Raw genomic sequence first — 16,125 nt, 5'->3', positions numbered from 1 at the left:
ACGAGAGAGGCGATTCATCCTTCCAGAACAGGATACCCACAGGCTTAAAAGGGCAGCACCTCTCCCACAGATCAGTTGTTTTCCTGTCCTTGATGAGTGAACCTTTGTACCGGAAGATCATTCTCCCAGGCCCAGACGGACGGTTCAGGCAGCGGTATTTTCCCTGCCTCGGCCAGTGCAGGGTCCCTAGAAGCTCCACAGTGGGTCCAGGAGGACTTTCACGGTTGTGTGCGGGTGCAGGTGAGCAGCATCCCGGGCGAGGATGGCTTGGCTCATCGGGTGTTGGCACGCACCTAGAAGCGAGATACAGGGCAGCAGCATGTGCAGTGCTTACTTGGAATTCATGCCAGCTGGCGTTTTCCGGTCTGAAGGCGCGCCTCTCTGATGCGAAGAAGGCGTGTTTGATGCCAGGATGTGCCAGAACAGCATGTTAGCAGCGGCCGAGGCGTGCCCAGATAGCGCAGCCACTTGACCGGAAGTGTGTGGGCCTGTAGAGGTGGGGAATAGCGTTTCTCCAGCTTCTAAATGACGGCAGGAGCATGGATCGGTGCTTCCTTGCTCATTGTTCCCTCCAGAATAATAGATATCACTGAGCCGCAGCAGCCGCCTGATAAGAAGCCCCAGAAGCAGGCGGAACAGCGTCGACCCCGTAGCAGTAGTTTTGGTGGCAGTGTCTGTGAGAGACGGAGGTCTGCGGGCAGTGGCAGATCCAGTCAGAGGAGCTCCAGGAAAGTAAACGAGTTTTCGGCCTCTAGAGATGGTCTTTTGGCTGAGGTGGGTTCCCCTCTAAATCTCGTACTATTTGATTGCCTCACACTGGTAAGTGATCTTTGTGAAAGTTCACTCAGTGATGTAGCCTTTCCCTTTTTTGTCAGTTATTGCCAGGGAAAGAAGTGTACAGCAAAGTCTAACCGCAAAGAGTGTGCGCTTTGCAGAAATCTATTGCCTGACTCCAACCAAAAAAAAACGTTGCCAGTCTTGTATAGAGCAGACAGTAGCGGAGGAGACCACTAACTCTGCCACCGATTTAAGATCAATTATCATGGCGGAAGTCCCTTAAATCTCTTTCCCAGGAAGAGGTTCATAGAGGTAAGAAGAGCCAAAAGGGCTAGCCAGTGGTCCCGGGGTTACATGTGTCTAGCGTTTCAAATAATGATGACGAATCCTCCTCAGACGGTATCGCTGGCATTCTTTGTTTTCCTATAGATGAGATGGACAAACTCGTAAAGGCAGTTTGGACCACAATGGGGATAGTCGAGTCAAAACTCGAGAAATCAGTTCAGAACATTATGTTTGAAGGCTTGGACCAAAAAAAGCATAGGTCATTTCTTATGAATGAAAAAATCTGCCCCATAATTTAGAGGGAATGGAAAAGATCTGAAAAGAGAGGCTCCCTTCCCCCATCAATTAAGAGGAGATATCCCTTGGATGAGCCTTCCTTGTCAAACAAGGACAAAGTCCCAAAACTGGATGCGGCCATAGTAAAGGCGGCTTAGATGTACATGGGAGATGTTGACTGGTGCTCTAGAGCCAACAATGGCTGTTACATGTACAGCCAGATCCTTAATCATCTGGTTGGATCATCTGGAAACCCAGTTAAAAGACACAATGTCAAGACACAATATCTTGGCCACTGTCCCACTTATGCGATGGGCTGCAGCTTTTCTATCTTCGCTTCGGCGGATTCAAGTTTGTTTAGCTGCAAGGTCAGCAGCCATTTCAAACACTGAGGCTGCGTGCCCACGTTGCGGATTACAAGCATTTTTGATGCGGAATTTACGCAGCGTAAACGCTTGTAAAACGCTTGTTAATCCGCACCCCATGGTCCCCAATGAGAATCCGCAAGTCCTATGCCCATGCTGCGGATTTTTCCGCAGCGTTTATGCTGCGTTCAAAAATCCGCAGCATGTTCATTAATTCCGCATGCGGAATTGCCTTGTGCAATGCATTAAAAACGCAAGGCAATTCCGCATGTGGAAAACGCACGATAAACGCGCAATAAACGCATGCGGAATTCCGCATGCGTTTTTCCGGGAGAGGACTTGCAGAAATGAAGCAGAAATTTTCTGCTTCATTTCTGCAACGTGGGCACATAGCCTTATGGTTAAAATGTTGGCCAGGGAAACTCCAGGCTAGAATGAGACTGTGTGCCATTCCGTGTGAGGGGGAACACCTATTTGGCCCAGCTTTAGAAAAGGCTGGCAATGCTAAAAAGGGATATCCTAACTTGTCCATTCCAGCCTACAAGCGATCCTTCCGGAAAAGAAGGTTCACTCGCAGGAAGACCTCCACAGATCAAGACAAATGGAAAGATCAAAGAAGAAAAGGTAACAGCTTCATGTTCGGAACCTCTTCCCAGGATTACAAAAAGTTAGTGATTTCCAGCCCAGGTGGGGGGAGACTTTCGTCCTTCTTCCCGGCCTGGGAAAAAATATTGGGAAACAGTTGGATTCTCGGCCTGATAAAATCCGGTCTAGAAATGGAGTTCCACTCAATCCCGCATGGAAGATTCGTGGTAATACCCTCTAGGTCTTTGTCAGCAGAGCAACGGGCCCCAGAGGCCGAAGTCTCAGCTGGTACAGAAGGCTGTCCTATTAGAAGTTTCAGTGTCAGAAAGAGGGAAGGGGTTTTAATCCCCTCTCTTTCTAATCAAGAAACCAGACTGCTCTTTCAGGATGATAATAAATTTGAAGGGCTTTATTCAATTCCTGAGAATCCTTTCATTCAAAATGGAATGTGTAAAATCTGCAATTCCCAGAAGAGGTGATGGCCCATCTCCGGGAGAAGAATGTATTGATTATCCTGTATTTGTATAATTTTCTGGTTGTATTCAATTCGACCCGGCATTGCACTAGTCAGTTACAGGAGGTGATATCCACCTAAGAATGTTTAGGTTTCCTATTGAACCTTAAAAAGTCAAAGATAGAGCCCCTAAAAATACAGGACTATTTTGGGTTTCTGCTGGTGCAGGAGTATCATTTCCCAGGCGATAGAAAAGATCCGAGGCCGGATGTTAAGGGCCCTGAAATTCCCCATCCTGTCCCTTAGAAGCGCTGTGTCCCTTCTAGGTTTCTAACTTCATGCATTCCGGCAGTCTTGTGAGCCCAGTTCCATACTAGAGCCTTGCAGTAGGATGTGTTAAGAAATGACATTTCCTTTAGAGGACACCTGGAATGAAGGATGACGCTATCCCCAATGTCAATGCAGTCCCTCCTTTGGTGGCTGGATGTCACTAATCTGTCCAGGTGGGCTCCCTGGGTAAATAAAGTCACACAGTTGTTCACCACGGATGTGAGTCACAGGGATTGGGGGGCTCATCCAGAAGACGTAGTAAACCAGGGCTTTTGGACAAGGGGACGAGAGAGTTTTTTCCTCAAACTTGAAGGAATTACTTGCAGTTGAGTTGGCAGTAAGAAGACTCCTTGTGTTCCTACAGAGTCATCATGTCAGGGGCTTTTCATGGTTGAGGACAATGTCTGTCACTGACTCGTGGGTCCTCCCGCAGATTCCAAATCTCCTCTCTGGGGCCAATTCACCATCCACAAGTAGCCAATCTTCATTTGATGGCGTGGCCTCACCTTTGAAAGAAGGGTGCTCCAGGCTGTGGTCAATCCCTAAATTCTTAATTTTCTCTATAATTCTGTCATGGTGCTGTCATGGGTGAGTCTTAGTTACTTACCAGTAATGTGTTTTTTTTCGGAACCCATGACAGCACCCTTATAATCCCTCCCGTCATGTGTGTGTGAGCACTTCTTTCACTAGTGTTATAAGTTCACAGTTTTAGTTGTGATTTGTGGTGCGGGTAAGATTTGTGTTTTGGCAACAACCAATGGAGGTCCTATCGTGCTCTGTAATCCAACTGATGCGGAGGAGAGGTGCCAACCTTTTAAGCCTGTAGGTTTCCTGTCCTTGAAGTGCGGATCCCCTCGCTCATGGTGCGGTCATAATCCTGTTATCGGTAAGACTTTATAATGAAAAATCTGAGAACAAAAATCGAAATGCTGGGTGAAATTTTCTGGTTCTGCACTGTATTATCTCAATAATTAATTATATTATTCTGAAAATAAAGTCTAAAAAAAGTGTTAAACAATGCAAGAAAAAAATCCCCAAATGCCCAATTCTGCCCATAAAAAATAGCTTAATTTGAAAGAAGAAAAACAAACCTGGCATATTTGGTATCACCATTTCCATAACAACTTGTATGTATAAAACTATTTCAATATTTATGTAGCATGATGAACAGACTTAAAAAAAGACTATGTCTGAATTGCAGCTTTTGCTTATTCTGCATAATAAAAAAAAAATCAAAAAGTGACCAAAACACAAAAAAACACCATTAACCCCTTTAGCCCCGAGGGTGGTTTGCACGTTAATGACCAGGCCAATTTTTACAATTCTGACCACTGTCACTTTATGAGGTAATTACTCTGGAACGCTTCAACGGATCTCCCTGATTCTGAGATTGTTTTTTCGTGACATATTGTACTTCATGATTGTGGTAAAATTTCTTCGATATCACTTGCGTTTATTTGTGAAAAAAACAGAAATTTGGCGAAAATTTTGAAAATTTTGCAATTTTCAAAATTTGAATTTTTATGCCCTTAAATCAGAGAGATATGTCACACAAAATACTTAATAAATAACATTTCCCACATGTTTACTTTACATCAGCACAATTTTGGAGCCCCAATTTTTTTTTGTTATGGCGCTATAAGGGTTAAAAGTTGACCAGCGATTTCTCATTTTCAACAAAATTTACAAAACCATTTTTCTAGGGACCACATCACATTTGAAGTCACTTTGAGAGGTCTTTATGACAGAAAATACCCAAAAGTGACACCATTCTAAAAACTGCACCCCTCAAGGTGCTCAAAACCACATTCAAGAACTTTATTAACCCTTCAGGTGCTTCACAGGAATTTTTGGAATGTGGAAGAAAAAAATGAACATTTAACTTTTTTCACAAAAATGTTACTTTAGACCCAATTTTTTTATTTTCGCAGGGGTAACAAGAAAAAATGGACCCCAAAATTTGTTGTGCAATTTCCCCTGGGCACGCAGATACACCATATGTGGGGAAAAAACACTGTTTGGGCGCACGGCAGGGCTCGGAAGGGAAGGAGCGCCATTTGACTTTTTGATTGTAAAATTTGCTTGAATAATTAGCGGACACCATGTTGCATTTGGAGAGCCCCTGTGTGCCTAAACATTGGAGCTCCCCCACAAGTGACCCCATTTTGGAAACTAGACCCCCCAAGGCACCTATCTAGATGCATAGTGAGCACTTGGAACCCCCAGGTGCTTCACAAATTGATTCGTAAAAATGAGAAAGTGGAAAAAAAAACACATTTTTTCATTTTTACGAATCAATTTGTGAAGCACCTGGGGGTTCCAAGTGCTCACTATGCATCTAGATAGGTGCCTTGGGTGGTCTAGTTTCCAAAATGGGGTCACTTGTCAGGGAAATCCAATGTTTAGGCACACAGGGGCTCTCCAAACGCAACATGGTGTCCGCTAACAATTTGAGCCGATTTTCCATTCAATTTGTTAGCGGACACCATGTCGCATTTGGAGAGCCCCTGATGTGCCTAAACAGTGAAGCTCCCCCACAAGTGACCCCATTTTGGAAACTATACCCCTCAAGGATTTTATTAAGGTGTATAGTGAACATTTTGAACCCAGAGGTACGACACAGAATTTGATAACATTAGGTCATCATATTGAATAAGTTGTCATTACTCTTGAGCGCAAGTGCTCGCTACTTGAGTTTGCATCGGGTACTCAGGTATGCACCATGTATCACGGGTGCTCAAGTGAAATGCTCGTGTCCCCGCCCGCATGATTCACGGTTATTAGACACCCCAATAAAAACATTTGGGGATCGCTCGTGCATGGCAAGCAATCCCCGCAAGGTTTTTTTGGCCACGAAGCATATGGGGCGGAGACTCGAGCACCCGCGATACTCAGTGCATACTCGAGCACCCGATTCAAATTCAAGTAGCGAGCACTTGCGTTCAACACTAGTTGCCATATCATTATCTTTTTTTTTTTTTTTTTACTTTTGAAAAAAAAACAACACCAACCATAACATTAGCACAACCCTAACCCCAGCCCTAGCGTTTATTTTTTACGCCGTTCCTCGTGCGGTATAAGTGATGAGATTACTTTATTCTTCGGGTCGGTGCAATTACAGCGATACCAGAATCATATCGGGTTTTTATAATTGACAGCTGTCACACACTAAAAGATTTGTAAAATCTAGTTTTTGCATCGCCATATTTTGGCCTACAGAGTCATGTGACGGCTTGTTTTTTGCGGGATGAGTTGACGTTTTTATAGGTGCCATTTTCGGGCATGTGACATTTTTTGATCGCTTTCTATTCCAGCTTTTGGGAGGCAGAATAAACAAAAAACAACAATTCAGGAATTGATCTTTTACATTTTTTTATGCTGTTCCGCGTGTGGTAAAATTGATAAGGCAGCTTTATTCTTCGGGTCAGTACGTTTACAGCGGTACCACATTTATATTGTTTTTTATGTTTTGGCGCTTTTACACAATAAAAGCTATTTTATAGAAAAAAATATTTTTTTGCATTGCTTTATTCTGAGAGCTATAACTTTTTTATTTTTCAGCTGATGGAGCCGTATGGCAGCTTGTTTTTTGCGGGACGAGATGACGTTTTCAGCGGTACCATTTTTATTTTTTTTATATTCGTCTTTTTGATCGCGTTTTATTCCATTTTTTGTTTGGCGGTATGATGATAAAGCATTGTTTTTTGCTTTGTTTATTATTTTTTTTTTTTTCTGATTGCCTGCATAGCATAGGGATGGAGCACCATCCCTGTGCCATGCAGGCAGTCAGCGCTGGACAGGGAGAAGATAGTTTGGAGATGCACTGCGCATGTCCAAAAAATCTTCCTGCTGTTTGGTGACCCGGATGTTGTCATGACAACATCGGGTCCCCATGGCAACATCCTGGAAGCCACGGCAGACAGCGCTGGAGGCCGGAAGAGGAGGTGAGTATACCGATCACCTCCTCTTAGCCACTGCAATGCTGCAATCGACTTCGATTTCAGCATTGCGGGGGTTAATGTGCTGGGAGCGGTGCGGGACCGCTCCCTGCACATAGTACCGGGTGTCAGCTGTGACAATCAGCTGACACCCGGCGGCGATCGCGAACGCACAGCCTGTGTGCGCGCGCAATCGCGATGACGTACTAATACGGGTCAGGCTCTTAAAGCCCAGGGCACTGACGCGTATTAGTACGTCTTGGGCTTTAAAGGGGTTAAAAACCACAGCTCGTTATGCAAAAATAATTCCCCATATACAAGTAATAGATCACGTTGTCAGAGGCCTGTCAATCTAAGACAGTGGGCGGAGAGAAACCGCCGGGAACCCGCCAGTCCGACTAGTCTGTTAAAGTATGTATTTCTCTAAAACGCCGCAGAGTTTCAGAATGAAACTTACCTGGCTGACATCATACAGTCAGTGTCTTCTGTACGCAGTCCGCGCATTGGGAGCCACTGGGGACCAACATGGCGGCCACGGGGGACTTTACCAGATCCACAGCTGCAATAATAACTCATGGGGGGAAAGCGATGTGTACCTAACTATTTAAATGCCACTCAGCCACTGCTGCTAAAGGCAGATGCAGCCTGTGTAACAAAATTCCTACACCGCTTCAACTGAATGACATAATTTTAGATTATGTCATTGCACATAGATTAATAAATTCAGGCTTGCATCTGGTTTAATGGCAGGGCTTCAACGTTCATTACCATACAGCTCCACCGCGCTGCTCTGCTCCACCGCGCTGCCCTGCCCCTCCGTGCTGCCCTGCTCCACCGCGCTGCCCTGCCCCTCCGCGCTGCTCTGCTCCACCGTGCTGCCCTGCACCATCGCACTGCCCTGCCCCATTGCGCTGCCCTGCCCCATCGCGCTGCCCGCCCCTCCGCACTGCCGTGCCCCACCGTGCTGCCCTGCCCCATCGCGCTGCCCTGCCCCATCGAGCTGCCCTGCCCCATCGAGCTGCCCTGCTCCACCGCGCTGCCCTGCTCCACCGCGCTGCCCTGCTGCACTGCTCTGCCCTGCTCCACCACGCTGCCCTGCTCCACTGTGCTGTCCTGCCCCATCGCGCTGTCCTGCCCCATCGCGCTGCCCTGCCCCATCGCGCTGCCCTGCTCCATCGCGCTGCCCTGCTCCATCGCGCTGCCCTGCTCTGTGCTAAAGTGCATTTAAGGATCAACACTGAAATCAGAAAACTGCTGAAAAACTGTGTAGTGCCCTAATATCAGTATCTTTCTCTATCGATAGATTGAGATCTATTTTGGCATCACACTTTTAGTTGGTTAATAACTGAATTTTGCTATTTCATATAGAACTCCTAATAAATATAACATTAACAATATAAAGATACAGTTACATTATTACAAATATATTTGTTTTATTGTTGGCAGACGTCTTTACCAGGAACTCAGAAAGACATATGATATCCTCAGGTTTGAAAGCAGATGATCATGGTATCGCACCAGATACATATGAAGAGCATGCCTTTCCTTCAGATATAACATCAGCCCTTCACAGCAAAGATCTATTTTATGATCAAGTGGTCCTATCTTCTGATTCATTACAGAATGTTGAGCACAGAAAGGGAGCTAAGAAGCGGAGCGCTCACTCAGGGGTGAAGCCATTTTCATGTTCAGAATGTTGTAAACGTTTTAATTATAAATCAGATCTTGTTATACATCAGAGAATTCACACAGGGGAGAAGCCATATTCATGTTCAGAATGTTGTAAACGTTTTAATCATAAATCAGATCTTGTTATACATCAGAGAATTCACACAGGGGAGAAGCCATATTCATGTTCAGAATGTGGGAAATGTTTTACAGACAAATCAAATCTTCTCAAACATCAGAGAACCCACACCGGGGAGAAGCCTTTTTCATGTTCAGAATGTGGGAAATGTTTTATTCGGAAAGAGTATCTTGATAGCCACCAGAAAACCCACACAGGGAAGGAGCCTTTTTCATGTTCAGAATGTGGGAAATGTTTTAATTGGAAAGCGCATCTTTATATCCACCAGAGAACCCACACAGGGATGAAGCCTTTTTCATGTTCAGAATGTGGGAAATGTTTTATTAGGAAAGAGCACCTTGATAACCACCAGAAAACCCACTCAGGGGAGAAGCCTTTTTCATGCTCAGAATGTGGAAAATGTTTTATTCAGAAAGAGCATCTTGATAACCACCAGAAAACCCACACAGGGGAGAAGCCTTTTTCATGTTCAGAATGTGGGAAATGTTTTATTCGGAAAGCGGATTTTGATCGACACCAGAGAACCCACACAGGGGTGAAGCCATTATCATGTTCAGAATGCTGTAAACGTTTTAATTATAAATCAGATCTTGTTATGCATCAGAGAATTCACACAGGGGAGAAGCCATATTCATGTTCAGAATGTGGGAAATGTTTTATGCGGAAAGCGCATCTTTATAACCACCAGAAAACCCACACAGGGGAGAAGCCTTTTTCATGTTCAGAATGTGGGAAATGTTTTACAGACAAATCAAATCTTCTCAAACATCAGAGAACCCACACCGGGGAGAAGCCTTTTTCATGTTCAGAATGTGGGAAATGTTTTATTCGGAAAGAGTATCTTGATAGCCACCAGAAAGCCCACACAGGGAAGAAGCCTTTTTCATGTTCAGAATGTGGGAAATGTTTTAATTGGAAAGCGCATCTTGATATCCACCAGAGAACCCACACAGGGATGAAGCCTTTTTCATGTTCAGAATGTGGGAAATGTTTTATTCGGAAAGAGCACCTTGATTATCACCAGAAAACCCACACAGGGGTGAAGCCTTTTTCATGTTCAGAATGTGGGAAATGTTTTATTCAGAAACAGCATCTTGATAACCACCAGAAAACCCACACAGGGGAGAAGCCTTTTTCATGTTCAGAATGTGGAAAATGTTTTATTCGGAAAGCGGATCTTGATCGACACCAGAGAACCCACACAGAGGAGAAGCCTTTTTCATGTTCAGAATGTGGGAAATGTTTTTATCAGAGATCAAATCTTATTGAGCATGTGAAAACTCACACAGGGGAGAAGCCATATTGATGATCAGAATGTGGAGAATGTTACAGGGGTAAAGTAGATCTCGTTAGACATTAAAGAAGCCACACAAGGGAAAAGCTATTTTAATGCCCAGATTGTGAGAAATGTTTTAGTAAGAGATCAAGTCTTATAGACCATCTTAAAAACTCACATTAAAATCATAAATCATAATTATTTTTAGTATGTTGGAAATTTTTACCCACACAACTTCATAGTATTCAAACTGCTCTCAAGGGGAAATAATCATTTTTATTTTTTTAAACGTACTTATTTGACATCATACAAAAAATACAATAGTTACCGGCATATGCCAAAAAGGTTCTTTAACTGCAGAAGTCTAGAGGAACTGAAGAGGAGACAGGCTGGTATGCAGGGCTGGTATTGGAGGGAAGGGGGAGGGCAAACTGGGCAATTTATCAAGGCTCTCACTCTTTTAGGACCCCTTAGTATTTCTATTCTGAGGTTAAGACTGCTTAAAGACCTTTGGTGACATCACGGTCATGTTACCATAATGTCACCAAAGGTCCTTTAACAGCAGGAGTCTATAGGAACTGAAGAGGAGATGGGCTGGATTGTGCTGTATGTGTGTACCATGGGGAAAATAAGTATTTGATACATTTCCGATTTTGCAAGTTTTCCAACCTCCAAAGAATGGAGAGGTCTGTAATTTTTATCGTAGGTACACTTCATCTGTGAGAGACAGAATCTAAAAATAAAAACCAGAAAATCACATTGTATGATTTTTTACATAATTAATTAGCATTTTATTGTATGAAATGAGTATTTGATACAATAGAAAAACAGAACTTAATATTTGATCCAGAAACCTTTGTTACAATTACAGAGCTCAGATGTTTCCTGTAGTTCTTGACCAAGTTTGCACACACTGCAGCAGGGATTTTGGCCCCCTCCTCCATACAGATCTTCTCCAGATCTTTCAGGTTTCGGGGCTGTCGCTGAGCAACATTGAATTTCAGCTCCCTCCAAAGATTTTCTATTGGGTTCAGGTCTGGAGACTGGCTAAGTCACTCCAGGACCTTGAAATGCTTCTTGCGGAGCCACTCCTTAGTTGCCCTGGCTATGTGTTTCGGGTCATTGTCATGCAGAAAGAGGAGGGAAGGAGGTTTTTGGCCAAAATCTTGCAATACATGACCTCATCCATCCTCCCTTCAATACAGTGCAGTCGTGCTGTCCCCTTTGCAGAGGAGTACCCCCAAAGTATGGTGTTTCCCCCACCATACTTCCCGGTTGGGACGGTGTTCTTGGGGTTGTACTCGTCCTTCTTCCCTCAAACATGGCGAGTGGAGTTGATACCAAAAAGTTCTATTTTGGTTTCATCTGACCACATGACCTTCTCCCATGCCTCCTCTGGATCATCTATACGGTCATTGGTGAACTTCACACAGGTCTGAACATGTGCTGACGTGACCAGGGGGATCTTGCGTGCCCTGCAGTATTTTAATTTTAATCCACGACCACGTAGTGTGTTACTAACGGTAATGTTTGAGACAGTGGTCCCAGCTCTCTTCAGGTCATTGACCAGATCCTCCCGTGTATTTCTGCGCTGATTACTGACATCTCTCAGAATAATACTTACTCCACGAGGTGAGTCCCAGACCGAGGAAGATTGAGGTCATCTTGTGTTTCTTCCATTTTCTAATAATTGTGCCAAAAATTGTTGCCTTCTCACCAAGCTGCTTGCCTATTGTCCTGTAGTCCAACCCAGCCTTGTGCAGTTCTACAATTTTGTCCCTGGTGTCCTTACACAACTCTTTGGTCTTGGCCATGGAGGAGAGGTTGGAGTATGATTGAGTGGACAGGTGTCTTTTATACAGGTAACGAGTTCAAACAGGTGTAATTAATACAGGTAATGAATGCAGAGTAGGAGGGCTTCTTAAACAAAAAAAAAAAAAAGAATTCTTTCTGGTTGGTAGTTGATCAAATACTTATATCATTCAATAAAATGCAAATTAATTATGCAAAAATCATACAATGGGATTTTCTGTTTTTTATTTTTAGATTCTGTCTCTACCATTTTATGAGCTGCCTTGAATAATAACCAAGCGTATTCTATGGAAAAGTCTTATTTGTACAAGTACCCTGTGAATTGTAAAGTGCTACCAAATATAAAAGTAATTATTATACATACAGTTGCAATAAAAATTATTCAACTTCCTTTCCAAATTCCGTTTATTTCCAAAATTTACAAACGTTTTGCTGTTTGCAATAAACTAATGAAACAAGAACAATATAAAAAGCTCAACACAACTAATATAACATGTGGTTTCTCTAAATTCACCACAAAATTGCACGTTTAATGACTCCTGCCATCCAAGAATGATTCCATCCCTTCATGAGCTGCATCTTGAGTACTTAGTAGAACCCTTTCACTGCTACATTCAGAAACCCTGCTAACCTCATTAATATTCCTTGCATGCCTTCTGTCTCTTTCAATTGTGCCCTTTGAAACGTGCAGTCAGCATGTAATAAACTCTCCTACATCCATGACTTTTTCCTCTCAATTCCCTCAACCTTCTGGTTCTCACTGAAACATAGATCCAGCAGTCGGATACCACGGCCGCTGTTGCTCTCTCTCATATGGTGGCCTACACTTCTCTCATACCCCGAGAACCGACAACAGATCAGGTGGAGGTGTTGGTCTGCTCCTTTCAACAAAATGTACTTTTTCCCCCCAGTACCCTCCCTTATCTTCCCTTCTTTTGAGGTCCAGACTGTCAGACTCTACCGGCCTTTCTCCCTGTGAGTGGCGGTTCTGTATCACCCTCCGGGCACCTCCTGTCAGTTTCTGGATCACTTTTCCACTTGGCTTCCAAATTTTCTATCTTGCGACATCCCCACTCTCATCGTGAGTGACTTTAGCATCCCAATTGGCGATCCCCTTTCCCCATCTGTCGCTCATCTTTTATCGCTAACCTTCTCCTTCGGCCTTTCACAACTTACTAATTCTCCAACACATGAAGACGGGAACACACTGGACCTGATCTTCTCCCGGCTATGCTCAGTACATGACTTTACTAACTCTCCTCTTGCGCTCTCTGACCACAACCTTCTTTCATTCTCTGTCAAGAACTGTAACCCTACTCATGACACCCCCACTTTCCACACTTATAGAAATATATGCGCCATTAACACCCAGAGATTTATGAAAACGTTGCAATCATCATTGGCCCCAATCTCCTCCCTCTCATGTCCTGACCCTGCACTGATGCACTATAACGAAATATTGCAATGCGTCCTGAATGAAGCCGCACTTCCTACACATAGAACAACTCGGCACAGACGATGACAACCCTGGCACACACCGCAAACACGTTTTCTCCAGCGGTGCTCCAGGTGTGCCGAACAGCTGTGGAGAATATCTAATCTGGCCAAAGATTTCATACAGTCTAAATTTATGCTTAAAACATATAACTCTGCCCTTCACCTCTCCAAACAAACCTACTTTAATAATTTCATCATCTTACTGTCCAATAATCCTGAACACCTCTATGACACTTTTCATTCTCTCCTTAATCAAACAGCACAGGCCCCGACCACCGACCTCAGCGCTGACAATCTGGCCAACTATTTCAAAGAAAAATTTGACCATATCCGAAAGGAAATTTTCTCCCAATCCCCAAATGTTATGCATGCTCCTCCCTCCAACATTGGTTTGAAGTCAGAAAATGAGCAAGATGCAGTCACGGAAAAAGAAGTGACCAGGCTCCTTGCATCTTCTCGCCCTACCACCTGCACCAGTGACCCTATTCCCTCACATCTCCTTCAGTCCCTTTCTCCAGCTGTCGCCACTCACCTACCTAAAATATTCAACCTCTCCCTCTCATCTGTTATTTTTCCCCTCCTCTTTTAAACACGCCAGCATACATCCATTACTTAAAAAAACTATCCCTTGACCAGAACTGCGCTGCTAACTACAGACCTGTTTCCAATCTTCCCTTTATCTCTAAACTCCTGGAATGCCTGGTCCACTCCCGTCTAATCCACTATCTCTCAGATAACTCTCTTCTTGACCCTTACCAATCTGGTTTCCACTCTTTAGACTCTATTGAAACTGCACTCCCTAAAGTCTCTAATGATCTACTAACAGCTAAATCTAATGGTCACTACTCCCTGCTGATTCTCCTGGATCTCTTTGCAGCATTCAACACTGTGGATCACCAGCTCCTGCTCACTATGCTCTATTGGCCTCAACGACACTGTTGTCTCCTGGTTCTCCTACCTCTCTGACTGCTCCTTCACTGTATCTTTTGCTGGCTCCTCCTCCTCTCTCCCTCCCCTTACTATTGGTGGTCCTCAAGGATCAGTGCTAGGCCCCCTTCTTTTCTCCTTATACACTGCTCCTATTGGACAAACAATCAGCAGATTCGGTTTTCAGTACCATCTCTATGCTGATGACACACATTTATAAACCTCTGCTCAAGACATCACCCCTGCATTATTACAAAATACCAGTGATTGTCTTTCCGCTGTCTCTAACAGTATGCCCTCCCTCTATCTAAAACTGAATCTGTCAAAAACTGAACTACTTATATTTCCTCCCTCCACTAACCTACCTATGCCCGATATTGCTATTTCCGTTTGTGGCTCCACCATTACTCCCCAGCAACATGCCCGCGGTCTTGGGGTCATATTTGATTCAGATTTTTCCTTCGCTCCTCACATCAAATCACTCGTTCATTCATGTAATCTACACCTCAAAAACATCTCTAGACTCAGAACTTTTCTTACCTTTGACTCGGCAAAAACTGTTACTGTAGCTCTTTTTCATTCTCGCCTGGACTACTGCAACTCTTTACTAACCGGTCTCCCTCTTTCTAAACTTTCCCGTCTCCAATCCGTCCTTAACGTAGCAGCAAGGATCATATTCCTCTCCAACCGTGTAATGCACACGCCCGGGCTGAGCGGCGTGTGCGTGTGATTCCACTGGACCGTGCCGGAGAGTGAATGCCTGGAGGGGCGTAACTAGGTATTCACCCGATCCGACCAGGGTCGCACGACGGCATACGACGCCAGTGCACCAAGGAGGAACCGAGCAGAGGGACCAGGTGCTACTCCAGGACAGACCGCGGACACGGCTGTTGACCCACACAGGGGAATACAGGAACAGACTGGTAGGAATAGGCAGGCACGACTGGTATGCAGGCAGGCGGGTATGCAGGCAGGGGGGTACAGGCAAGCACGGCTAGAGTGCAGACAGGGAGGCACTAGCAGGTAGGAACACAGGGGGAATAGGACCCAGTACACACTGGGACTCAGGAACAGAACCACAGATGTGGCGGACAAACACAGCAGAGTGAGGCCGCCCAGAGAGGTGAGCGAGAGCAGGGCAGGACAAGGCCGCCTGGAGGGGTGAGCAAAGGGTCAGAGCTGAGCGAGACTGCCGGAGCAGTGAGCAAGGAGTAAGAGCAGGACGAGGCCGCCTGGAGCAGTGAGCAAAGGAGTCAGAGCGGGCTAGAACCGCCAGAGCGGTGAGCAAAGGAGTCAGAGCAGGCTAGAACCGCCGGAGCGGTGAGCAAAGGAGTCAGAGCAGGCTAGAACCGCCGGAGCGGTGAGCAAAGGAGTCAGAGCAGGCTAGAACCGCCGGAGCGGTGAGCAAAGGAGTCAGAGCAGGCTAGAACTGCCGGAGCGGTGAGCAAAGGAGTCAGAGCAGGCTAGAACCGCCGGAGCGGTGAGCAAAGGAGTCAGAGCAGGCTAGAACTGCCGGAGCAGTGAGCGAAGGAGTCAGAGCAGGCTAGAACCGCCGGAGCGGTGAGCGAAGGAGTCAGAGCAGGCTAGAACCGCCGGAGCAGTGAGCAAAGGAGTCAGAGCAGGCTAGAACTGCCGGAGCGGTGAGCAAAGGAGTCAGAGCAGGCTAGAACCGCCGGAGCGGTGAGCAAAGGAGTCAGAGCAGGCTAGAACCACCGGAGCGGTGAGCGAAGGAGTCAGAGCAGGCTAGAACCGCCGGAGCGGTGAGCGAAGGAGTCAGAGCAGGCTAGAACCGCCGG

General features: G+C 45.2%; 2 protein-coding genes and 1 pseudogene across 2 annotated transcripts in view; all 3 read left to right on the top strand.

The window, feature by feature from the left end:
- LOC141191580 (uncharacterized) overlaps positions 1–12,295 on the top strand; it is a 58,463-nt pseudogene extending 46,168 nt beyond the window's left edge.
- LOC141191556 (uncharacterized) overlaps positions 1–16,125 on the top strand; it is a 209,418-nt gene that overhangs the window by 78,954 nt on the left and 114,339 nt on the right. The gene's annotated exons all lie outside the window — the stretch shown is intronic.
- The window catches only part of LOC141191599 (uncharacterized), a 151,646-nt gene that overhangs the window by 108,966 nt on the left and 26,555 nt on the right, over positions 1–16,125 (top strand). The gene's annotated exons all lie outside the window — the stretch shown is intronic.

This window comes from Phyllobates terribilis, unplaced genomic scaffold, assembly GCF_046119375.1.
Source record: "Phyllobates terribilis strain yellow unplaced genomic scaffold, ASM4611937v1 Scaffold_47__1_contigs__length_9908305, whole genome shotgun sequence".
NCBI lineage: Eukaryota > Metazoa > Chordata > Amphibia > Anura > Dendrobatidae > Phyllobates > Phyllobates terribilis.
The sequence above is the reverse complement of the archived record's forward strand: the minus strand, read 5'-3'. Positions and strand labels throughout refer to the sequence as shown.